This window comes from Triticum urartu, chromosome 3 (genome assembly GCF_003073215.2).
Source record: "Triticum urartu cultivar G1812 chromosome 3, Tu2.1, whole genome shotgun sequence".
Taxonomy (NCBI): domain Eukaryota; kingdom Viridiplantae; phylum Streptophyta; class Magnoliopsida; order Poales; family Poaceae; genus Triticum; species Triticum urartu.
In genome coordinates this window covers 743,822,561-743,829,067 of record NC_053024.1, presented here as the reverse complement: position 1 = coordinate 743,829,067, position 6,507 = coordinate 743,822,561, and the positions used below count along the sequence as shown (strand labels likewise).

At 46.5% G+C, this 6,507-nt stretch overlaps 1 long non-coding RNA gene across 1 annotated transcript; it reads left to right on the top strand.

The window, feature by feature from the left end:
• The first annotated feature begins 2,286 nt into the window (after nt 1–2,286).
• On the top strand, nt 2,287–4,739 carry LOC125549592. Its single transcript, XR_007301398.1, has 3 exons — nt 2,287–2,678; nt 2,776–3,003; nt 4,500–4,739. It is a non-coding gene; the product is annotated as an uncharacterized LOC125549592 (long non-coding RNA).
• The last annotated feature ends 1,768 nt before the right edge of the window (nt 4,740–6,507 follow it).

Here is a 6,507-nt window from a genome sequence, read left to right as displayed (position 1 = left end):
TGTTAAAATGTAACCTCATGTACTTTTGCATATAGGTCATTGTACTTAGTAAACTACTCCCTCCGTTCCTAAATACTTGTCTTTCTAGACATTTCAAATGACTACTACATACGGATGTATGTAGACATATTTTAGAGTGTCGATTCACTCATTTTGCTCCGTATGTAGTCACTTGTTGAAATGCCTAAAAAGACAAGTATTTAGGAACGGAGGGAGTAGTAATTTGTACGTGAGCACGTTAGATTATTATGTTTTTTACAATTCGTATCAAATCACGGTAATACAATGAATTTCTATATGAAGAATGCATTTGAAAAAAATAGTTCTATTCCAAAAAGGAAATGTGATTGACGTGTTTGTAAAATCTTTTATTTTTTCAAATTCAGACTTAAAATATAGATAAAATTAGTTTGATGTTATAATTTTCAACTTTCCAAACTGTCAGCGTTTTCTTATGAAAACTATTTCATTTGTGTGTTCTCGACCGCATAATGTTTTAAATAAATTAATGAACCATTAAAGAAAATTAAAATAAAATGTAAATCTAAAACTAAATTTCCTTCTGGTTGTTTGAATATTTCTGTCAAGTGAACAACAATATTGCCATGCGTGATATTTTTTCTACAGTGTATTAATTTTTTGAGAAAAATAAAAATGCTTCTGTGCATGCATTCAATATTACTCATGCGAGAAGCAAAATGCTATTTCAGTGATATAGGCTACTAACCTCTTGGCGCACACTCGATTAGAGCTTATAGCCTACACTTCTAACAGGGCCCAGTTCACAACATTAAGCTAGCTCCCTAATTGGGGCTCAGGATGTGGCCCCTCCACGGACGGCAGTGCCGCCGTCACTTCGAGTGGGGGACGTGCGCGTCGGGTAGAAGCGGAGGTAATCTATTGGTGGGTTGGGTCCAGACCTTGTTCGGGGATGTTCCTATGGGCTGACCTACCGCAACCAGGTGGAAGAGTCCACTGGTCCAAGCCCGTCCTGTGAAAGTCAAGGGCTAGATAATCAGGTCAACTGGTCTAGGGTTAGGTCGGCTAGGAGGCTTGGGGGGTAGCAATGCCACCGAAACACCTCACCGGGTCCTGATGCATGTATGAAAGTGATGTGGCATGCGAAGACGCACGTCTTGGGCTCCGGGGTGTGCCCCCCCTCCACGGACGGCAGTGCGGCCGTCGCTTCGAGGGGGGAATCGTGCGCGTCGGGTCGAGCCAGAGCGAATCTAGTGGCGGGTTGGGTCCAGACCGTCTTCGGGGATATGTTCCTATGGGCTAACCTATGGCAAGTAGGTGGAAGAGTCCACTGGTCAAAGCCCGTCCGGCGATAGTCAAAGGGCTAGATCTCCTGGTCAACGGGGATTCGGGGTGGCCTTCCAGGTGTAGCTATGCCACCGAAACATCGCACGGGTCCTGATGCATGTGTGAAAGTCATGTGGCATGCATAGATGCCCATCTAGGGCTCCTGGGTGATGCCCAGCTATGCCATCGAAACACCGCATCAGGTCCTCATGCATGTGTGAAAGTGTTGTGGCATGCGTAGACGCCCTTCTTGGGACTGCGAGGTGTTCCCCCCTCCACGGACGGCAGCGTCGCCGTCACTTGGATGAGGGGAAACACCTACCACGTGGCTTCAGAGTTTGATCCCCTTCACGGACGGCTCTGCCGCCGGCACTTGGAGGGGGGGGGGGACGGCCACGTCGGATCGATCCGGAGAGAATCTTGTGGTGAGGAACGCCGCATGTGCCATCATCGAGGGCGACGACGCAAGCCAGAGAGATGGTCTGTGTGACCATCAGACAACCAATCTACTGTAACCATCATAGCCATCCTTCTTCCACCCAAGTATGTCCATGTGACTACCTCACAACCCACCAATACACGACTTCCCGGGTTCAGCTTCGGGTGGCGTCACCCGCTGCTCCTCCTCCACTAAGCAATGATTTTGAGTCGGAAGAGCTATGGAACATGCATCTCTCATGGAGGGATTCACCACTCATGACCACCACCGCTCACCCGCGACCCTAGGGTTTTGGGCATCGGCTATCCGGCAACCACCGGCTTCGTGGTTAAGTGTTAACCGGAATAAGAGGTTAAAGAAAAAGAAGAAAAACGAAAGGAAAAAACACAATTGTAAGAGGTTACTTGTCATTGGTGGAAACACTTATGCCTTGGATTGATGACATGGCGCACATCCATCCATCCATCTATCTCTCCATCCCACATCCATCCATCCACCTAAAGAAAAGAAAATAAAACCCCACCCAATCCATCCATCTCTCTCTCACTTTTCCCTCGATATCTCTCTCAGCTCTCCTGCCCAATCCCCTCTGTCTCCGCCGCCGGCGCCGCCGCTCGATTCCGGCCACTGCCGGCATGCTTCGCTGCCGTACTTGCCACCTACTGCTCCCCCTCGAGCTGATCTACCTTCTCCACCCGCTCGATTTGCTTATCCTCTCTCTCGCGCGCGCGAGTCCCCCTCTCCCTACGTGACTCCATGCCACCGCCGCCGCCCACGCCGGCGGGTTCCGTCGATTTCCACCGGGGCGCAGCAGGCTTCCGCGCTCCCCTCTCACCGGGCCTTCATCCAGTATGGCTAGATCCGCCGGGCGTGGCCCCTACCCTCACCCACGGCTAGGGATTTGGCGGCTCCAACGTCGGCGTGGCTCAAGTAGGTACACCCTCTCCATCCTCGCCGGGATCCGCAGCAACTGCCAGCCCAACCTCCCCTCCTCACCCTACCTCACCTTCTTTTTCAATCCCTTGCTGCAGGTCACTCATCACGCGGATGGGTCGAAGCGCTGGATCTCGGGACAGGGCGGCGCGGAGGCCTTCCTCCCATAGGATTCCGAGCTCGACGAGCCTAGCAGCTGTCGTCCTTGCCCCGCTCGAGGAGGAGGGGCGCACCTAGCAGGCCACCAATGGCCTGTTCTGCTCCTCGTCTTCCTCCACTGCCTGAACCACCACGCATTCAACAGCGGGCTGCTGCAGCATCGACCGGTGATCCTTCCTTCCTCCAGTCTTTGCTTGCAGTTAGCCTTTTAGGGCCAATCAAATCCAATGTGCTAGTTTAGTTTGCCACAGTTTGGTGACACTCCAATCTGAATATGTCCTTGTAGCTTGGAGTGCTTTGGGTTTCAGTTAACTCGTGCGTACTTGTATAGAACAAAAAAAAGAAGAAGAGATCAATTCGGTTTCAGAGAGAGAGAGACATGGATGGTTCAGTCATTTACATATACATGTATTATTGGGCTGCAGCATGAATGAATATGCCATGTTCAGCTTCAAGAATTTATGAATCAAACTATTTGGTGAGCTTTAACTAAAAGGAAGATTTTATGAGCTCTAGACAGTAGCAATAACTAAAAATCAATTTGGCCTGGATCTATCCTATTTTCTGGAAACCGAGGGTTAGCTAGGTTTGATACGTTTATTCATAGAAAATGAGAGTAATTCAGTATATGTTTTCCTGTTTTCATTTCAGAGTGATGGTAAATTCTTAATGTTCTTCCGTTTTGGCTTATTCACAGAACATAGCTAGATTCTTGTCTTGTGCCTTACTGAAACCCATTTGAGGCAATTAACCTCTTAAACTTGTTGTTTCTAATTACTTATAGATATGCATGTATGGTCTCTCAAACTTTTTGCTACTAATTACTGAATAAGTACTTTTATTTGTAGTCCTTGGCAATGCTTGTGAATCTTCTGCCACGCGAGACTTTTTCTTCATATTAAAGTAATATGCCCCTCGGAGAGATGAAATTTATATCAAACGATTCTAATTATTTACAAATAATGAACTGTTTCCACATTTGTTCATTACAATAATTATTCTAGTTATATGCCCCTCGGAGAGATGAAAGGTTAAAAGCTACTCCATCCGTCCCATAATGTAGGACGTTTTTTGACACTAGACTAGTGTCAAAAAACATCTTACATTATGGGACAGAGGGAGTACTGTATAAACAAGGGATGGATGCCTCTGTATTGTCTTGCCTTTTTACCTTTAGGACAGGGCCAGGAGTAGTAGTAGTAGTACTATAGCAAATAACTATTTCCTCCCTTATGTTATTATCAAAATAACCCATAATTACTAAACTGATTTGCTTGCATTGTAGGAGTCAAAAGTCAAAAGCATTTTAGGTAAAATCTTCCAAATCAGATTCCTTTTTTCTTGACATGTGTCTCTCATATGATGCTTTCACACTATTATTTCGATTGTTACGTGTTTGAATTGCATGCCTTAGGTGATCTTGTTTCCAATCTTTGGTATGAAGCTAGCTAAGCGCTTCTATTATTTCTAAAGACTAGTGTGTAAGCAGTCAACACAATTTACATGTAAATGTTTTGAGATATGGTATCATTTCTAGCAGCATGTGATTCACTTGCCAAAAAAGTACTGTACTCACATATGGAATATTTGAAAACTGAAAACAAGCAAACAAAATGCAGCTTATGATAGTCTATTGTAATTGAGACTTGTTTAACTTTTGTAGGAAGCAAACAAAAGGATGACACTCACAAGGAATGAAGAAGCCAGCTATCCTTGTCAACTTGATGTTTTAGCTTTCATTTTGTACAACTCATCTCCCATACTTACATCTTTTAGTTGTCCATTTGTGAACCTGATGTATGGTGTCTTGGTGGTTATGTTTCTAACAAACTAAAGTGCATATATGTGATATAATTAGTTAATGGAATAAAAGCAGATTGGTGCACATAATGTGAACCTGATATATGGTGTCTACATAGGCCCTGTAGCTATTTTAATTTACAGGGCAGAATCAAAAGCAACAATTTTTTTACCTATGCTCGAGGACTATGCCTACTTTTATGTTGGACCTGTGATGATGTTTATCATGTTGGACTTGCGATGATGATGAAGTTGTGATGATTATCTTATCTATTCTGTTGTGATGATGATGAGATGATGCTGTTATTTGAATTGAAAAGCAACAAAAATATGGGAAAAAAAGAGAGAAAATAATGCATAACTAGGCCGACGGCCTAACCGTCGGCATAGTGCCCTTGTGTTACCAGCAGCCGGCACGTGGCAATAGCGGGGAAGTCTGGTGCGGAGCTATGCCGACGGTTAGGCCGTCGGCCTAGCTGACACGTGGCAACACCTTGGCAGTTGTGGCATGGAGCTATGCCGACGGTTAGGCCGTCGGCATAGCCCCAAAACTATGCCGACGGCCTAACCGTCGGCTTAGTTTAAAAATTGTGCCGACGGCTAGGCCGTCGGCATAGTTGTGCCACGTGGCGACCATTCGTTGGGCAGACTTGACGGCGGCCGCCGTTAGGCGTGATAGTTGCCGACGGCCAGGGCCGTCGGCATAGATGTACGGCCCCCGTCGGCGTATCATATATGCCAACGGCTTTTCTATGCTGACGGCCTCCCTGGCTGTGCCGACGCATATGTTGCCGACGGCCCTATGCCGACGGGGGCCGTCGGCATAGGCCTATCCCGACGGGGCTCAGGCCTATGCCGACGGCGGGGCGATTCCGGTAGTGGTTCGGCTGTTGCTGATTTTCTTGGACGGGATATGGACTGCAACTAATCCATCTACCTTCGCTGCTTATCCCTTCATTATTTTTCTTGGCGCATACTTCTGCAAAAACAAAACCCCACATACATACCAAATATCTTCTCCCGTGTATTGCTTACCCTTTTCCTTTTTTGGCTGCGTAAATACGCGGGCATTTTAGATGTATAAATACGCGTCGGCCAGGGTGCCGGTATACGGGTACTCATAGAGAGTTACGTGTATATCTATAAGCTATCTCACGCGTGCATGGTATAGACGTGGATTTGGCCTTCCAAAGTGTAAGCCTGCATGTATGTAAGACTACCACCGAGTATCTAGTGCAAGTATACATTAGTTAGTAACGTGAGCAAAACTCAAAGTGCATGCATGCACGTACAGCCGAATCGAGGATTGCCTATTGCGTATATGTATGTGCATGTACACCCGATCATAGATGTGTATAACTTGCACTGAAAAAGAAACTAAAATTAAACTTAGATTTTCTGAAAGCAGGAAGTGCAAAAACACGTCAAACAAATGCCCCCTCACCAAAAAAAAGTTCGAGCGCGAAGCAGGTCAGACTTAATTTGGTGATAAATTTTTTTGGCGCACCATACACGTGCAGCCTGATCCGTTGAGTTGCACCTGCAAAAGAAAAACGAAGTAGTGCATGCCTTGAAAAATATATGAAACGTTAGACGAAACGTGCATGGCCCATGCACACTCATTCGTGTGGACTTTTGAGCGATCAGTAATTCATCAATTCTGGAGCAACGCTATTCCTGCCCCAGCAACCAGCGCCACTTCGGCGGACGCCTCGGCACTTGAGGCTTGGACGCGTCCTGCTACCCTATACACTCTGGGCTAGCTCCATCGCGTCATCGACATCGACCGGTCAGCCCTATCGCTGCTTGCAGGCATATCTTGAACGCCCTCTAGCATGTACCGCTACCACAGCACACCATCACCGCCGAGG